We start from the raw sequence: 19,967 nt of genomic DNA, 5'->3' as shown, positions 1-19,967 counted from the left end.
CTTTTGTTTGGGGTGGTTGTTTTTTATGTTTTGATTTGGGTTTTTTTTATTGTATGCTGACATAACTGCAGTTGTTCTCAGAGTTACTTTGGGAACCAAATATAAAAAGAGAAAACAAGGTGCCTTAAAAAGCTTATTATTTTGCAATAATTGATCCCAATGTGCAGAACATCGTGTTTGCTCACAACTAAAAAAATCTGAAAAAATTTTGTATCTTTTGGGACAATCTGTCAGGAGTCCAGACAAGGGATCCTATGAATCTGATTTCCATTCAGTGAGAATTCATGACATCCAACATGCTGCAGGAAAATACTTCAGGTTTACAAAAACAGATCTGCTTGAGAGAACCTTTTCACTGGAGTATTTCCAAACAGTTCTGTTTATCATGTTTTCCAAGATATCTGGGCATAATTTACACAATGTACACAGGGATCAGCAATATTTCTAGTAAAAATGAGCAAAACACAATTGATCTCACAGTTGCACTCATTTAAATACTCGGTCTCCAGTGAAGTCTGGGCAAAGGATGACAATGCACTGCTTAACTTTCCGGGATGAATGAATTCAAGTGTTACATTCCTCGCACTGACAGTGCTCCAAGGCTGGTTAGTTGTCTCTTGCCGAGACTGTCAGTTCCAGGCAAATGTAAGCAAAATTCAGATAGAATTTCTTGAATTACTAAATCATTTAGTTATAGAAGTACAGCCTCTTGCAGGAGTGAATAAACAGTCTTTCATTGAGAGGAAAGGGCACTTGTCAGTGTTAGGTGCAAAGAAATAGTTCTGGCCATTGATGCAATCAGCGAACATCAAGTCAGGTGCCACCTGGAATAAAAATCAGGCCTGCAACTCCCTGTCCTGTGTGCCAAAGAACTGCTTTGACTAGCGTTCAGAAAAACTTTTAAGTGTGTGTGCATTTTGAGTCCATGTTCTCCTAGGCTAAAACCACATTTAATTTCACTCCTCAGGAGACTGAACTGCAAGTGCACAAAGTAATTAACCATTAGCAACTGATGTATGTTATAGTGCTGGAGAGGAAACTGCAGAGAGTATAGAACAATTATCTCCTGCTAGTAAAGCTCGGAGGAGCTTTTGCCTGCTTATTAAAAATAAGTTATAGAAGGTAAGAAGAAGTCAGAGAAGGCAAATGTATGAAATCCATGCACCTGATAAGCATAACAATGTTGTGAATATAGAAGCTCTGATATAGACCTCTGTAGGAAACTTGTTAGTATAATTGTGTGGTCTTTCCTACTGTGAAATTATAGCAAATACTGATGAGCCTTCTATTGAAAATTGTAGCCAAACTCTTTTTTGAGTTTATTTTTTTATATTTAAGGCAGCAGCAGAAGAGAGGGAATTTTTAACAAAGGCACTGTGGACTAAAAACCATCCTGCTTCTTTTGAAGTTCAGAAATGAAGCCACAAAGTGCAAGAGTAAACATAGCAGCAGTAAAATATTGAGGTTTTTATTTCCTCTATTAAGCAGATTAAGCTCTCCAGCACTATAGTCATAACATACACATATACTTAGTAAATAAGCAGAAAATCCCAAAATTCTAAATAGACATAGCTTTAGACTAATGGTAAAAGATGACCTTTATCTCTGTTGTTAAACATAGTCTTCCTGAGTGCAGCACAGCATGTTGGGGGAATTTATTCCCACTTCACTCCATAATAATACAAGTATTTTTCTGGACAGAGACACTAGGATACACAACATCCCCTGAAAAGATGGAGTAGCTTTAGTGAGAGCTTTTCCATCAGAAATTTTGCCTGAGTTTAGAAAACATACTCAGACAACCTCAGTTTTACTCCAACAAAAGAGTATTTGCATATCCTATTCCTCCTTTCTGCTCATAGCTGATGTTCTGCTTGCCTTTGCTCATCTCAATACTTACAGGTGCTACTCATATTAAAAAAAAAAGAAGAAACAGTTCTTCAAAGCAGGAAGCAGCTGGGTTTTGACTTTAAATTTTTGCAAGCATGTTCTGATGAGTTTTATGCATATTTTAATTATCTAATGACCCAAGGCACACTAAAACTGTTGGATACTTGAGAACTAGAATGGCATGCAGAAGCTACATTCTACATCCAAAAAAGAACAGCTAATGAGGCTGTGCCATTCCCCGTTCTGCCCAGGTGTACTGACTTTCCCGTTCCCATGGAGTGTTCTTAGAGGAATTGTATCGTTCCCATAGGTGTTTTGTAAAATACTACATTTTGGAAACATTAATTGAATTACCAATGTGGATTTTGAAGCACACTTCTCTGTTAAAAACTGTTTCTACCCAAAACATCTGAACTAATAAGGATGTGTTCCTGTGCATCATCATTCAGAAAATCTAAGTCTTCCTAATGGCTCTGTATCCAGCATTTGAGAATCTATGACAAAAGGATGGCAACAAAACAGCAACGTTACAGCAATTGTAAGGCTATCAGAAAGTGAAGATGGAGTATCTCTGAAGAATCCTAACCAAAAGACTCCTGTCCAATGACAGAATCATGGAACAATATCTTAAAACTATGATGACTCACTGACATAGGTTTTCCAATATTTCCCCCCACACTCCAAACACATACATCAGATGCCATAACTGCAGATAGGAGCAAAAGTCCAAATTTAATATGGAGGTTGAAATACAATCCTGGTTTCTCATCACAATGCCACATACACAACCTTACTATGGTTAACAGCTAGACAGAATGCAAAGTCTGAACCTCTTATATGCTGATTCCAAATGAGCATGAGAAACTGAATTTTCAAGGTGAAACTTTTGCTCGTAATGAAAAGTACCCTTCTAATGTACCAAGTTGTAGTAATAGTGTCTCATTTAAAGAGATGCCTTTAAAGTCACACAACTATAAAGGTGTCTTCCACACCACCGAATACCCCCATTAATGTACTGTCTCAGACACTGAAAGCCAACTGACATTGTCATTTGGAAATCGGGGTGTGCTCAGGTGGAGATCACAGCTGTGAAGCAGTATTAAGTAAGAAGATCTGTGGTTATATGGTGTTTCCAGAAAACTCTGGATAAACTTTTTTACCAGTTGCATCTTAACTACAAATGATTGCAATGAATGTAACTGAAATGACTCTGCACATAACTGTGATACTAAACTCTAGTAAAATTATTATTGCAGGTTTATCATGCATAAGAGTAGGGGGTTGGTAAGGAATCTGCAACCGAAATAGGCTGCATTTTTTAAGGGGGAACAGTTTGAGGACCACAGCAGAAATTCTGGCCTCATTTACATCAATGGCAGAATTTCAATTGGCTCCAAGGCACTGGATTTTGCGATACTTATTTCAAGTTTCTCATTACTGTTTGGGTTCATTATCAAATACACTGAGTGGCTGGAAGAAGCATAAAATTAGAGGAAATAGCATTTAATAAAATAATCTGGATTTCTCTCTAGTGGTCAGGAGACTATGTAGTGTATGTGTATATGGAAATGTGCATGTGTGTACTGGGTGGACAGTTTCCTCATATGATACAAAACACTGGGACAACGCGAGGTGGTGTACGGCCCAAAGCATTCCTTAAGCATGCGTTCATACTCATCCTTTTGACATGGGATGGATAAAAGAACAGGAGACCTGGAGGTAGGGTGGCATGTAATCATTCAGCATGCCTAGCTATCCTGTAGCAATTGCTTAACTTTATCTAGTGGCACTACTAATTATTCATCACTCCGTATAAGAGAAATAATGCACCTCTCATTTATGGTGGGGCAGTTCCCAGGGAAGAGAGGTTCTCTCTGATCCTTGTGTAGGTACCTGTCCTACACGGCACATTGCCATGGCACCGAAGGCGTGCTCGCTGACCCTGCGTGTGCGCTGCATTCCTCTTTATGTGCAGGTGGCCACGAGGATGTAGGAAACACCAAGAACAAGCCTACCAGGATGAGGATTGTGGAAATTGTGACTGAATCACTTTCTCCACAAAGGAATATGCTGCTCCTTGCTGATTGCAGAGCAAAAATTTTAGTCTCCCTTCATCTCTTAAGGAAGAATACTATAATGAAAGGTAATTCATGTTGCTCTTTTTTGGGCCAGGCACTTAATAAACTTAATCAGAGCCCTGGGGTGGCTATGGCCAGTGTGTGTGCAACATAAGAAATTTCCCTTTTTTTATTGCTCAAAATTGACTAAATGAAAAAACATGCTTCTATAACCTGAAACAAACAGAAATAAGCTTTCTCCAATTAGAGGAACTTCCAAGCTGACATTTCTGTTCTTGGAGCTCTTTCTTGCTATACATTTTTCTAGGGTGACCATTCAGAAGTGACTGAATTTTTTAAGCAGCTTATAAATAGTTCACACACTCATCATGGTAATACTGTGCTGAAGAAAATGAGGATGTGGCCCTTTTTTAGGATCTTAACTTATATTTAACTGACCTTTAGATCTTTGGCCAGAGAATCTTAGCAATATGTAGTATCCTCAGGTGCTGAGTAGCCACTACTTTTTCTGACTTCAAGTAACAGTAACATTACCTTTACATACATAAAGAAAACTAAGTCTATTCTTGACTTTATGGTTTATTGCTCAATTTTCCTGTATTGTAGCTGAGCTGAATTAAAAACAGAGTGCAAGTGAAAAGTTCTCTCTTCCAGGGAAGGTTGAATATCATTGTTGCTTCAAGACACTGAGCAGCATAATGTATTTTACCATTGCTGTTAAAAAATTATTAAGAATGTCACAGAAGGAATGAGACGTATGGATTTTGGGAAAAAGAAATAAAAGTTCAATGTTTAAGCATTCAGAAAATAAAGAAGAGAAATTTCCATTTTCCTCTTGCAAAATAAATTCTTCACTCATAAAATAAGTAACCTTCAACTGATAAATTCAGTGCTGATATGGGACATATACTGTTGGAGTCTTTTTGTTAGTATTATCAAACCTGAGAGTTACTGAGGAATGAAAATGATTTGTCTGAATAAGAAATTAGAATTGGATCTACAGGCGTTACAATGCCTGAATTTGTGTTCTACAATAGGAAGATTAAAGGTTTATTAGATTAGATAGATCAAAGAATTGAGTTGTATTGCATTTTTGAACTCCGTTGTCCTTTTGTATCAGATTCCTGACATACATACAGTATAATTTTTTCTCTTTAATCATGATGTCTTACATCATAATTGTGAATTTATTCAATTGCTTTTTTGTTGTTGTTCCTTTATTTTCCAAATAAACATTGGGAAAAGAAATTATTAGAAAAACAATTGTTCTAAAATATCACTGAACCTACACTTAGTCAAAATTTACCTTGGGAATTGCAAAGCTAGTTATTTTTTGTATTTATCACATAAGGTAGTAATTTTTTTTATTTAGTCCTACCTTATTCTGCACTAGGTTTCCCTGTGGTCCTTACAGCACCTGCCACAGTTGAAAAAATATTAATTAGGGCTGTTAGGTGCTCACATACAACAAATAACTAATAGTAGTATCATGAAACAGCAAGAAAAAATATTTCTGAACAGATGACTTGAAGGCCAGGATTAAAATAAATCAAAAAGGTTTACATATCTCTGTATAATCATCCGAACTTCTGCATTGTGATTTTTCCAATGAAATGAACAAATACACCTTTTTGAGGTTGCCCTATAACCAGCAGTAATTTTCTGCTTTTTCAAACTTGTACGAACTAATCAAATAGTAATAAGAAGGGTCTTGCTCCTGTTCGTATTGACTTCAGAGTTTTGCATTGCCTTGGAAATGACCATTACTGGATGGAGAGTTATTGTATCAAATAGAATGTGTAATGGGCTGCAGTTTTGACATAGAATTTCATTAGAATTATCACAGTCATTTTTATTGTTGACTTCCTTCTTTACCTAGTTTGCTAAAATAATTCAGTGCTTCATGGGACAGATTCTCATCTTAACTTGTTTTACACTAGGATAACTTTGTTGTCTGGAAGAATATTACAAGATTCAATTACTAGAATTTTCTATATTTGGGAGATTCATTAGATAATTTTTGTAAGTAAGATTATATTAGAAAAATAATCAAAATTATCTGTAAATTTTAAGAGCGTATTGGAATAAAAGAAAAAGCAGAAGAAACATTTATTTAGAATGTTCCTCATAGAAATTGTATTCTCTGCATCAAAAAATTGAAGTCAAGGAGAGTCCTAGGCAAAAGTACTTGTGCAGGTGGAATCAATACGTGCCTTGCTAATTATGAAGTTAACTTCATAAAGCTGTTTCTCCACACTGTTCTCTTTTCCACTTTGTTGAATTTTATAAAATGATCTATGACTCAGATCCTGACAATATAGATGTCAGTGTTAGAAATGCACTGAATTCCTGAGGGCCAGAATTTTTATTAGTATACTTACATTTTCAAGATTTATCTTATAAGCATATTAAACTTCAGAGCCTGCTAGTTTCTCAGTTAAGAAACTTAAAAATTTGCTCTATGGAGTTTAATGTTGTCCCAGGAAAGAACTAGACTGTTTCCAGTCTCTCACTTAAAAATCGTTGTGCTGTTTTGTCCTGATTCAGGTGATGTTTTCAATCAACTTTATCTTACTCAACTCTCTCTCTTCTCTGCACGCTCCTCTGTGCCCGTCCTTGATTCCTTTTCCCTTCCTGTTGTTTTCTGTTTATTGGTTTCCTTCTGACTGCAGGAAGTTATTTACAGGAGAAAAAGCCAAAGGTGAGGCTCCTTCTCAGTAACTCTCCAAAATCAGTATCTTCCCTTTATTGAAGATTTCCCCTCCTCTTCCTACAACTCTGGAAATGATCAAATGAGGCAGTTGCTGCCATGTATCTACAGCCCAGCCAGCTGTAGACAGGAGACTTGCAACTGGGTGGCTGTGCCACATGCCATACCAGCTGGTGCTTGGTACTGAAGAACTTAAACTTTTTTTGCATCCCTTAACCATTGCATCTTGCCTATCAAATACTGGGACAAAACCTACATGTCTGACATTCAAAATCATCTTTACTGATAAAGAACAAAACACTATATACTTTTAAAGGAATAGGAACATGCAATTGACTATTTTTAATATGACAACCATAAAATTGTAATTCTCCAGATAAACATACATGTAATGAGAGTGATTACCATACAACAATAAACCATCACTGCTATTATAAAACTATAAACTGTTTTTCAATGTGCTATAAAATTCAAAATCTAATTGAAAATGCTAGTTTAGCATAATTCCCACAAGCTATCATTTTTAATATTGTGGAATGAGTGGGGGTTTTTGGAGCTATTAATTGTTACTGACAAGCAATAACCACTGGAATGAAACTCCAATTATCAGCAGCCATTAATCACATTTACTGTCATCTGTGATGTCAAAAAAATTCAATAATATTCTAAACAGCTAAAAGGAATTTATACCTCTTATGTTTTAACTCACTTGATAGAAATCAGATGGTCTTTTGGTGGGGTAATCAAGGAATTAGAAAAAGCTATTTTTATTGTAAGCACAATGTTCAGTCTTGTATTTTCTAGTTTAAAAAAAGCTCTCCCACTTCATTCCATTTTGATGGAGACTGAGATACCTTGCAGGTTTATTTCTATACAGTTATGTACAATTTATAACATAATTTGTTGCTAGCATGATGTTATTGCAGTCATATGGCTTCAAAAATAAGAAATTATAGAGATCATCTGAGCATGTAGTTCACTAGTCTGTTCCAGGAAAGCACTTAATGTTGCTTTTAGGATGAAGGCTTGAGCAGGAGATGAAGTGTTGTTGGAGATGAGGGTGTAAATAAGGGTGGCAGAGACTTCATTGTGGTACCTGAGCATTCAAATAAAATGAACTCACTCAGAACATGTCGTTCTATACTTCAAATCTTGTTCATTTTTCAGATTCTGTTGTTTACTTCAAATAATCGTTTTCTTTTTTTGGGAACCTACACAGTATATTAAAAACATACATGTAAATCTTTGGGAACAGATAGGAAACTGTTCGGTACGGTACTAGTGACTGCACTGCCTAAATGTGCAATGTGGGCATTGCAGTTAAAAAGCCATGCTTGCCAAACAGAATCTGCTTTCTATACCCCTGAAAATTCCTGATACTAAAAATAACATTGCTGGACAATTCAGGGCATATTGTGGTCCTTACTCTCAAATGATATTGAGGTTTCTTCTGCACTACAGCAAATGCAGATCATGCTGGGTGACCAGGATGTGCCAGTCATTTACCTAGAGACTCTGTCAGCTTTTGATGGTATAAAAAGACATCGATTTAGTATAGTGTGGAAACACTGGTCTATAATCTGCTGTGAATAATTTCACTTATTAAAAGCAGTGAAATCCTAAATATTTTGTTTACTATACTGTGTTGTTCACTTATGGTTTCATCCACTTTTCATAATCCATCAAAGATACAAGTCCTTGAACAGGAATCAGCAGAGCAGGAACAACATCTGTTCATAAAATACTGCAGATATCCAGCAGAGTATCTTTTTGGAAGAAGCATATGAGAATTGACAGTCAAATAGATATCAAAAGAAGCCCTAAAATAGATACAGTAATTGTATTTAGCTAGGTCTTAGGGACCTCCAAAGCACAGGGCAATTCGTTTTTTTTTTCAAGTAAAGGTGTATTTATAAAATTGAGTATGCTATTGCCTCTGGAAGTGAGAGTCAGAAGTTGACAATACCAACAATTTTATTATTCTAATTTATATAACCAGTGCTCCAAATTTTTTAATACTGCAATTTCACTAAAACCTGGATGCACACCTGACAGTATGGTTTTATAATGCAAAATGTACTGTGTAAATAGCTTATGTCTTTAAGATTCTGTCCTCTCTGAAATTCTCATAAGGTATTGTCATCATTCACCCCTTGGTGACTTAAAAACTGTGGTTAGATAAAAATACTTTACTTGTGATTTTCCTGCTACATGTAATTGAAAGTTCTTACTCTGAGGCATAACAAATTTTTGGCCTGTGTGCATTTTCTTAAACTAAGTGAAGACTTTGAGAGTGTACACATCTAATATAATCAATATTATACTATATTACAGTCATTATCAATTAATAAAAAACAAATTAACTGCCTAGATTAATTGAACTCACAGAAAAAACTTTGTCTCTCATGATGAAACTTCGGAACATGATTCTTTCCTTGAGTTCAACTCCTAAGCTCTTCCATTTATAATTTTCTTCATGTTTTCCTGAGTTGCTTAATGTGAACTTGAATACTTCATAAATTTATTAAAAAAATAACTAATAATAATCACCATGTTATGGTAAGATTTTAGGTTGAAGAATTCATACTGACATTCCATTTCTGATATTTAATTGAACATTTTTATCTTTTCAAAAGAAATTACTAAGTACTTTTAAAAAGTTTTTTCCATTACCAATTTTAAACTGCTGTACTAATAATTTATCATTAAATAATGCATTTATTTATGTTTGTTGTCAAGGTAACAGAGTTTACCACAATAACAGAAATCAGAGTATTTAAAATGTAGTTGTAAATTCTCAGTTTATTAGGGTAAGGTAAACACTAATTCTGTCAAATAATAGTTATCATTCATTAATATGGAATTGAATACATTCTTAGAAGAAAAAAATATACAAATATTACTCTTTCTTGGAATAATACATGGCTTTCCTTTAAAGAAGATAATAATAGACAAATGTTTGCTAATTCAGCAAGTGTGTTTACAACGTGGAGCCTTTAAACCTGAGCTGCCAGTTAACACATATTCCAGAGTCCTGCTAACTTGAAAGGGAAGAACATCCTTGAGTACAATAGCAAGAACTGGCTTTTTCCCTCCCTTCCGTCCTCCTTTCCTTCTTTCCTTCCTTCCTTCCCTCCCTCTTCTTATCTCTCATTGAATAATAAGCCTTATTTAGTGACATCAGCCATTTTGCATCTGCCTTTTTTATGGCTGGAACAGAAGATTATGTGTGGAATAAGCATGAGTGGTGTTCAGACTGAAATGTGTGAAAACTTCATAGATTTTGATAATACAGTGGAAAATGTGTCATCAGCTGGTGTTAACAGTAGCTGAGAAATGGAAATGGATGCAGTAATTTGCACAGCAATTGCAGTTCAGCCCCTCCTGCCATCACTGGGCTGCAAGCATTTACAAATGTAAACCAGTGCAGTGTCAAACCTTGAGATTGGTAAACTGTACCCAGTGGGTTTTGGTAGTGAGTGCAAGGAGGGCAAAGCTTACAAGGACCATATAGCCAAGATCCTCATTTTACTGTGTGGTTCTATTAGCTTTAAATGACATTCAGGCACTTGGATGTTGTATGCCTGATAGCAAGTAGAAACTAACAGGAAAGCAAAATGCATAAGCCATAGTCGGAAATACTGAGAGTTACTAGAATTTCTCTGATTGAGTCCTGCTAAAGACCTGGCTAAAGGCAATGATCTTCTACTTTTTGGCTGCTCAAAGTGAACACTTGAATAGATGATAGCTTTGGAGATGTCATCTGAGTATTGCACAATTAGCATGAATAATTTTAAAATATTCTGTTCCTGTAACAGATCTTGAAATGTCTCATCTAATGGATTATGGTGTTTAGAGCCAAACTATTTAAAAAAACAGCAAGTCTGTACATTTCCATTATTTGGTGTGACAAAATTTATTATTTAAAATTCAAGCAGTGACTGAATAATAGTTCCCAAAGAATGATCTAACCATGGTTGGCTTTTGCTTCAGCATCAGACTACACCTCCAAAGATGGCACTGCAGGGTGGAGGGGTGAGGCTCAGTTTACCGGCATGGGAAGAATTGGATTTGCGGCAAAATATTGCTATATGAAACAAAATCTTTTTTCATTGCACCTCTTTTCCTGAAACCTTGACTAAGTTTTGGCCATGTTAATAACAACCTGCTTGTGAATTATGATACTTTTAAAAATAAAACCTTTTTAAATTTAGGATTTGGGGATGTTGCTTGGTTTGGGGATTTCTTAGGTCCTGTGAACAGCTCATTTATACTGATATCAAATTGGCACAATTATTTTAGGATTCTTTTACTTTGTTTTCAGCAAATACTCTCCCTCATTTTATTGTTCTAATAAGTCATTTAATAATTTTATTATAGCTGTGCATGTGGAATCTCATTTTCAGAGATTACTGATTTAATGTTTTCTCCAGCCTACACATGTGAAACTGTATTTTTGATGTAAAACCATATTACAGCAATGTGTGTAGCACTGCAAATAGCATTTGCTGACTTTTGCATCAGTCTGCTTTGAGGTTGTCTCCAGGCTTTTACATATGGTGGCTGGCAATTTCTTCCTGTTTAAATATTCCTGTAGGAGTTTATTACTTTTCAGTAGCTGGAGAGTAGTACAGCACAAATTTGACTCTTATATTTAGTTCCATCTCCATTTTAGTTACAGATCTTATTGCTATAATTAAGAACTACACAATTTGTGCTTATTATTCTATATACCTTGGGTGTGTTCTGTTCTCCTTTCATTTTAAGTGCACTCCCTAAGGTAATACAAAATATTAACATGCCATATGGCAAATGGAATCAGCTGTAACACCACAGAGCATCTTTTATCATGTAGCTTTTACAATATGACATTCCCAAGTTTGTAACTGATGAATATTGCATGTTCTAGAGTAACTCTAGCTGTATTATGCTGCTTCTCCCATTAGAGGCATCCTTGCTGATACTCTGAGCCTCTTTTTTAACATAAGTGCAGCAGCTGTCATTTTGCAAGAATCAACAACATGCAAAGGAATAGACAGAATGTCTCAATGTGTGGTAATTTTACCAAACTGCAAAAAGTTAGCATGAACACAATATTGCATTCAGATGAATTGTGAAACATAAAATTGATAGGATGTATCAGTAATAATGAGTTTTATGTAGTTGGGAGCCTTGACTGAGAATTTTTGTTTGTTTGTTTTTATTGTCTGTAGAGCTTCTGGAAATTCATAAAATGTTTTATTTCTCTAGTAAATTTCTATAGGTTTGAAGTCAGCCATCTGAAACATGCTGTCTGGAAGCATTAGATGCTGTTCTATGAAAGTTAAACATAAGCATAACATAGGCATTTTGTAGAAGGGTTAAAGCACTTCTATAAGGCCAGACTCTAAAGGGAACTCTATTTTGTGGCTACACTAGATGGATGTGATAAGCTGATGATGTTACTCAGGAACGTGCAATGCTCTAAGTAACCATTTCTTACTAGTTGACGTTGTGTTGGTGTACCAGTACTCGTGTTAGCTTTAATTTTGTGAGTAGAAGGGAGAGGTGAGGATTAAGCAGGTAGACAGGGGAATGATGGATGTGTACTCTTTAGTTACGAGAATCTTTTTCATCTTATGTTTGCGGCAAAAATGTAATAATAATCTAATTTAAAAGTAAGTATATCTAAGAAGTTAAGAGGATGCTTCTGTCATGAACAAATGCCTCATGTAATATGCAGTTAGATTAGCATCCCAGCTTGTTTTAGGCTGTAGAGAATGTACAGTCTCCACCACACGTACTGCTCCCACTGTGTCACAAGAACTTTTCTCCAAAGCAGGGGAGCAGAGGAGCAAAGGATGAATTATTGCTCACTGTTCTTCCAGCTTTGCTCTTTGATAAATATATTTTTACTCCTCTTTGTCAAGCTTAGGAAATAGAAGCGTGCTCAAGCTCTAAATGAACTTCCCACCTCTCACAAGTATAAGAACTGAGAGGTAGGTCATAATACAAGTTGCTCTTCTGCAGTGCACATGTAATGCCCCAAGAGATCAGTACTAGGATAGGGTCATGTAAGGTTTGAAAACTTTGAACTGATTTATTGAGAAAGAACAGTAACACACATACCACAAATCTCTTTTTTACTCCTTTGTAAAAATATCACTTGTTCGGTTTTCTGTAGGAAATAGTACTTTGTTTCATTTAAACAAATTAAAATTAAATACAGAAAATGGATTTTATTGAAAGAAATGTCAAATGCCAGTATAGTAAATATTTGCACTGAGGTAATGTCAATTTTACTCAAAAAGGAAATTTGTTATGTGAGGGGGTGTATGTAGAGTATATCTGTGTCCACGTACATATGTCCATAGTATATAGTAGTAATTCTCAGAAATACTAGGGAGGGCAAGGTGCTTATATGCTTATGCTTATAAACTATTTGGTATGATTCTTTATACAATTTCCACTTTATATAGAATCACTTCAATTCCTTACCTGAATTTTTAGAAACTGGTCTGTCTTTTTGTCCTTAATTTTTCTTTCTTGCTTATCTATATCGTATCTACTGCCGTTCTCCACTGTTTGCTTGCCTCCTTGTCACATATGAAACCAGCACGGTCTGTATATTGATAAACCTGCATTGACAAATATCCGTGAATTACATATAGGTAAATGAAAGACCTTTTTTTTTTATTACTCTTCTTTCTTTTTCCACAAAACCAGAGATAGAACAACAAGAGACTTGGGGTCAAATTCTGATGTAGTAAGTTTGCACACTTGAATACTGCCATATTTTTGTATTGTGAACCACTTCAATCCATGCAAAAGACCTATTTATATAATTATTCTTTTCTGAAAAAAATGTGGCAAAACAAACACATAGAAATAATATAAACATCTTACAACACAAAACATGGCCTTAAGAGAAAGTACTAATATTTTGCAAGGTATCCTTTGGAAGCCCAACCAACACATTCAGAGTGACCAGTCATATTTAGAAGTGCCACAGGCTAGTTTAGTTGCAGCATTTATCTATTTTCTTTTAGGCCTGATCTTGAAGTTTGTAACAAAGTGCCTATCCAAGACACCTCTGCAGGGCTCCGTGATTTTCACAGAATTCTGATCAGGCTTGCAAGAACAATATTTATATTGTAAATGGCAATTTTCTAAATTGCAATTTAAAGGAGGTTTGTCCGTTTCCTTTTCTGCTTTTTTACTCTTTGGTGGTTTTGGTTGTTGGTTTTTTTTTCTTTTTTTCCCCCAGAACTTATTTATTGGCTTTCCCCTAATTCTTAACAATCCGTCCTCCATCTCTTGTGCCTCTTTTCCCCACCTTTGCTTTTGAACAATCATGCCTTCAGGCAAGATTTTGTAAATTAAAATTGTATCATCCTGTTCTATGAACTTAGCTTCCCAACATTCTCATTTTTAATCCTCTGACTTCCTTAATTAAGTCCAAGTTAGTTACAAACACCTGTATGAGGAATTTGATTATTTGAAATGAAGTATTTTTGTCATACAAGAAGGTATGAAAAATAATTAAGATTTTGGAACGTATAATGGTGCCAAGGAACTTTAATTAAAATAAACTGTAGGCTCATGGGACATCGTTTCTAAAATGGAAGGCATATATATCTATATACATATATCTGCACTTATGGGGAACTTATTTTCTTGAGAAGGACAAGAACTGTATTTTTTGTCCCTTTTCCAGTAGGATCTATGTCAAAACGAAGACAAAAAGCATAGAAATACTTAAAATGGCTTTCTTTAAATGACAGAAGTGGTTCTACCCTTGAATGCATGGAGACCTTGAGTGTCCCGCCTCAAGGACTGCATAAGCCTCTGCATAAGCCTGCCTGCCACTGAGCCTGAACTGGCACCCTTCTGTGGCTCAGAGACACACTAATATAGTATGAACAGAGCCCTGAACCAAAGATGAATTAAAACCAGCAGAATTTGGCTCTATATTTCCCTTTGTCTCGTTGCCAAAAAGCTTCACATATAATAAACACAGTCATCAAAATTCACTTATGACAAGTAACAGTTAGCTTGTGCATCATTTATCGCAGGGTTGTGCGATTAATCACATCTTCATATACTTTAACAGGTAATATGTGTTTCCTTAGAGCATGCCACATTTTATTAAGGCGTCCAGCTTTCCACAGAGACGATATTAAATAAAAAGCATTCTTATTAGCCTGGAAATTCTTGCCATACACCAAATACCATGTTTTCTGTGATTAGTTAGCAAGAACCATCTGTCATGTCCCCACCCCCACAATGCTGAGGAAGGCAGAGACTGAAGGTGAGAAGTATATTTACTTTTGACAACAAAACCAGCTGTTGCCATTGCTTTTAGCTGCAAGGCAAACATGCTGGAAAAGGTGACTATCTATTGTGATTGTAGTGCACTGGGACCAACTAGTACTGTTGATGACAGCAAACCTCTTAAAATCTGGAGGAAAATTGCTTTATGGCTTATGTCAGGAGGGCATGTACAAACACAGCTCCAGCTGGGAGCTGGAACCAGGAAGCAGAAACTTCAGGCTAGAAAAGTATCAGGATGAGTTCAAGTAAGAGTCTCCCCCTTCTCCCGCCTTCCTTTTGCTAGAAAATTATATTGGAAAAGTGAACTATTTTTCTCTAATGATAACACAAGATTCTGAAATGAAGCACAGCAGGTAGAAACATCCGGCACAGATTTAAAAAGATATTGCATATTCATATGCTGAAATGTTTTCCAGTGCTGACAGCTAACTATTCCAAGTGGAAAAGGTACATGCTCTGCTGTTGTTCATTCTCTGCCAATTTCCCTTCCTAAAACTCTGGCACCATATCTTGGGGGCTGTGTACTCTAATCTCTGTTATTCTTACCATCATCCATCAAACTAAGAAAGATATTTACAGAGCCAAATAAATTTGACTTTCAATAGGATAACAGCAAATTGGTATATTTTCAAAATTTTTCAGAAGGGGAAAAGAGGTATTTCTTCACTAAAAACTAAAACCCGTGTTACTTTCTTTCATATTGCACAAGGGGAGCACTGTGCTATGGTGTGAATGTACCTAGAGCATATTTCAGGAGCAAAATATAAACATTGGCAGCAAAGGGCATTTTATGCAAATGCGTTTCCTGAGTGATGGCTCTTCCTCCCTGATGATTCTGGCAAGACATAATAATTTGGGAAGATAAGCAGAGTGCCCTGCCCTTCAGCTCTTTTCTCTAGAGCACGTACATCCCCTTGCAAATAGGATTATGACAAAAAAAACGGTTCCTTTGGGTGGGAGCTTCTTTTAAAATATGTTCAATATATCACTGTATAAAATTGTAGAGATAAAGCAGAGCTATAAAAGACACACTTTTAGGAAGAGAAAACAGACCATCATGCCTGACTCTATATTGCACTCATTTTCCTTTTACAGCCCACCTGTCAGTCCTGTTATCCTTGTCTAGAAAAGAATTTACAGTAAGTCTCTGCTTCAAACAGTTTCCATGGCAACTTGGTTCTGTTTTAAACCCTTTACATAAAAATGGCTTGGTTAAAATGATAATGAGTTGGAATGCTTGTCCATACCTGAACTACACCTTTCCCATTGCTCAAAAATAATCAGATAGGGGTGTCACTCCATCTGCTGTAGTTCCTTTAGCTTCTACAACACTGTCTCACTAACCAAGTCAGAGCAGTTTCTTTGCCATCTGGAAATCTCAGTTTTCAGAAACATATAAGGTCCAGGGTACTGACTGGTGTTTACACATTGCATGCTGTGAAGCAGTGTAAAGCATGGTGGGTCGGGAGTCTTGAGTTCACTGGGAAAGGATCCCTCTGTTTGTACAGTACCTACAGTAGGGCTGAAAGCTCCAAGGACCATAGCATCTTTTAAGAAATGAACCAAAAGAGGCAGACTATCTCCCTTCTAGAAAATGCTTTTCACAAAGGCAGGAAAAAAAAATTCCTATCAGGCCAGATCAAGGGGAAATAAAAGTTCAGAAAAAACAAATGAAACTTTTAATTGATTTAATTGATTCTAAAATTTTGTGATACTCTCCCATCACTGTGGGTATGTATGTTTTATCCAACGTTTAGTTATCCTAGTTTCAAGCTCATCTCTTGCACTAGTAATTTCTGATTCTCTAGCCCAGTTTGACTTTGACAGTCTTATTCATAATTCTGATTACTTCTTTATAATGTCTCAAACTTGGGAAAAAATCAATATTCTTTTTTATGTAACTTAAACACTTCAGTGATAAGACAAGTTTCAGTTACAGGGAAATCTTAAAAGAACTTCTAATGTGGATCTGATAGAGCTCTTAAGCAATTACTCTGAAAACTTGCTGCATTTCACAGAAGATGACACCTTCCCCGTGATATCAAAAACTTAACATTCTGTATTAGATCTGCTCTTCTAAGTTGTATCCAGTAGCTTAATATTTCTATAGGATTTTTTTTTTGTTCTATAGCAGGCACTGATAGACTTTATGAAAAATAATTTTACACTCCTATATCTTCCAGGCAGGCATTTCAAAAGCTGCTGAATGTAGGTATACACCAGTTAATTTACAACTGAGTTTGTCCAAACAAAATCTTGGTAAAGATCTCAGGTTTTGGCATGGGACAAAGAAATATTATTTTCCTATGAGAAGTGATTACCTAGCTGGTCCCTATTATGCGTCTTAAATAAGAGAAACAAGCCCCTGTGTGCATTGTGTTTCACAGTTTGGATAGTAATGAGATACTGCTGCCTTGTCCTTGGCAATACACAGAAGGGCACTGTTCAGTGATTTTTCATACCTTATTTCTGAAATGCGAGGTGTACGTATGCTATACCCTTTGTATGGGTTTACTTTTGTATAGACTAAACTTTGATTGTCATCTACTGATTCATCTAGACAATATGATCACCTTGAAATTCAGTTGCAATTTAAAAGGAGAGTCAGTATCCTTGTCCCAAACCAAATAATATGAGTGTACTAGAAGTTCGATTTAGACTGCATAATTCCTCCATTAACAACTTGAAAAAAACCAAGCTTTCAAATGCATTTTTTCCACCTCTTATTTTTAACTATCAGTCTCATTTACCCCCTGTGTCCTAACACTGTTTTATAGACATTAATTTCTGAGGGCAGGCTTTGTCAAATCAAGGTACCATAAATCTACTGAATTCCTTTCATCAGTCATGGCAATAACATCTTCACAGTACTCCTGCGCATCAGTAAAGTATGACCTTCTCTGACTGATCCGTGCAGACTGCACTTAATTGAACTGCACTTTTCTAGTGGGCATTTTAACTTTCACACAATGATATTTTTCAACTGATGATATCCAACCAACTGGTCTCCAATTTCCAGATGAAAGAATAAATAACACCTGATGCTTTGTCAGTTTAAAAAAAAAAAAAAAAGGTTTCTTATTTTTAATTCTTTTAACCTCTTTTAACTCAATTGAACAATTAAATATGCTTACACTTTCCATGGGTTTTTTTATTCCTTTCATAATCCTTTATATAAAAAGGAGGACTGATTCTGGGCCTCTCTTCACCATTGTAGTGTTATTGATTCCATCCTGATGCTAATCTGTGGTCCAGAAATACTATAGTTTGTTATGAAAACTGATCATACTAGTTGGCCACTTGAGATGGGAAATTTCCTGTTAGGAATGGTCTTTAATGCAGTTCTTATTGTATTTCATTAATCTGCTAATTACTGTGAAGTGAACAGGCTATATTTTCTTTTGCCCTGAATATTTTTCGTATGTACAGCAAATCAATTGTTAGCTGCAAAACTATCTCAAATATATCATTTGATGTTTCTGCCTCTTTTTAAGTAGATTAAAAACTACTGTTAAATTAAGAGGGTTTTATTTCTTAAATTTTAGCTCATTATACTGACATACTTAAAGAAGTCCTGTATTTCTTTTTCTTTTGAAATGTCTCATATCATTTTATATTAATTATTACCAAGTATTTGAGAAATTTCAATATCTATTACTAATTTAGTTGCTTGCTGGTTTAATCTCCATGCTTTAAATAATTATGTGATTTTTTTCCCTTTATGACTGCCCTCGTGCTGCTCTATGTGATTTATTTTTTCATTTTGCATACAATTATTAAGATTTTATTTAGTACCAATTTTACTCCCTCGCTGTCTTTTCTGAAGACATATATCACATTTTGAAAGATAGTTATAATGTGATTAAGGTAGAACAAACCGGTTTGGATAAAGTAAGTTCAAATACTCATGCATCCATGAAACTTCACATTGCAAATCTCAGAGACCTCTCCTGATGAAGGCCAAATGGTCTATGTATAAACAAGTATGTAAAAAGAGAATCAGTAGCTTGTAAGAAGTAAACTGTGCCTGCGTTGCCAGTTTGCTGCCATCTGTGGTTTAGGTTTTTGAGTTGGATGAACTCTGCAATGGTAATCTGAACCTCAAACTCTCTCTTTTTTGGTCTCTCTGGTCCTGGTGTCTCCTACATGATACATACGCCAAACTTCTGCATTATGTCCTAAGCTTAGTTTTAACATCTCTCTCCCTCTGATTTTATTCTCCTTATGCAAAGTATCCCCTCTCCCTGGTTAGATGTGAGAAATCATGTTTTGAAGCGTGCTACACAGAAAGAGATCAACAGAGGAATACAATCGTGGTAGTTACAGGAAGGGAACTGAAGGTGCAGAGTTTGGAGAGTGGGAAGGAAGGAAGGAAGGAAGGAAGGAAGGAACAGTGTTTTGTTTCTTCTCTCTCCCTTCTGCTCCTGTGAGTAGCACAGCCAAGATAGGAGTTTGAAAATAAATTTCTCAGGATCATTAAGTTTCTTGCTGACCAAAGTAACAAGGTAGACAGGCTCAGAAAGCTGATTTGGACACTTTCTCTTTGGTATACGTGGTTTGTTTGAGTCAGAACTACAGCACGTGAATAGTCTGCTGTTCTCTTCCCTCCAGCCCTCCTCCTGACAGAGGTACCGGCCTATCTGGCAATAAAACTTGTCACACTACATGCTCCTGATCTTTATTGTGATAAGTAGTAAATAAGAATTGTTTTATAGTGGTGTAGGATAGTAAAGAGCAAACATATGCAATGGACAGAAGAGCTAAGAACTCAAACCAAGCCTTCAGACATACTTCAGAGCCCACCAAACCCTGTTCTGTTCTGGAAGGCCAAAAGGTTGCGAAGAAGTCAATTTCAAACTAGGGTCATACCCTCTCAATTTAATTAAGAGCACTGAATAAGTAGGTAACTATATTTTCAAAATGAGTTTGCTGTCTCAAAGAATTAATTTTTTTCTAAATTACAGGTGTGAAAAGAT

The 19,967-nt window shown here is 35.8% G+C and overlaps 1 protein-coding gene across 2 annotated transcripts in view; it reads right to left on the bottom strand.

Moving 5' to 3' along the window:
- B3GALT1 (Beta-1,3-galactosyltransferase 1) overlaps positions 1–19,967 on the bottom strand; it is a 171,246-nt gene that overhangs the window by 97,584 nt on the left and 53,695 nt on the right. The window contains exons 2-3 of one of the 2 annotated variants that reach the window (XM_014954436.1): positions 13,156–13,295; positions 5,347–5,385 (exon numbers count right to left, since the gene is read on the bottom strand). The gene's annotated coding sequence lies outside the window, so the exon portion shown is untranslated. The remainder of the gene's footprint in view (positions 1–5,346; positions 5,386–13,155; positions 13,296–19,967) is intronic. The other variant, XM_014954434.1, reaches the window with a different exon arrangement.

This window comes from Calidris pugnax, unplaced genomic scaffold (assembly GCF_001431845.1).
Source record: "Calidris pugnax isolate Ruff unplaced genomic scaffold, ASM143184v1 scaffold103, whole genome shotgun sequence".
In the NCBI taxonomy this organism is placed as follows: domain Eukaryota; kingdom Metazoa; phylum Chordata; class Aves; order Charadriiformes; family Scolopacidae; genus Calidris; species Calidris pugnax.
The sequence above is the reverse complement of the archived record's forward strand: the minus strand, read 5'-3'. Positions and strand labels throughout refer to the sequence as shown.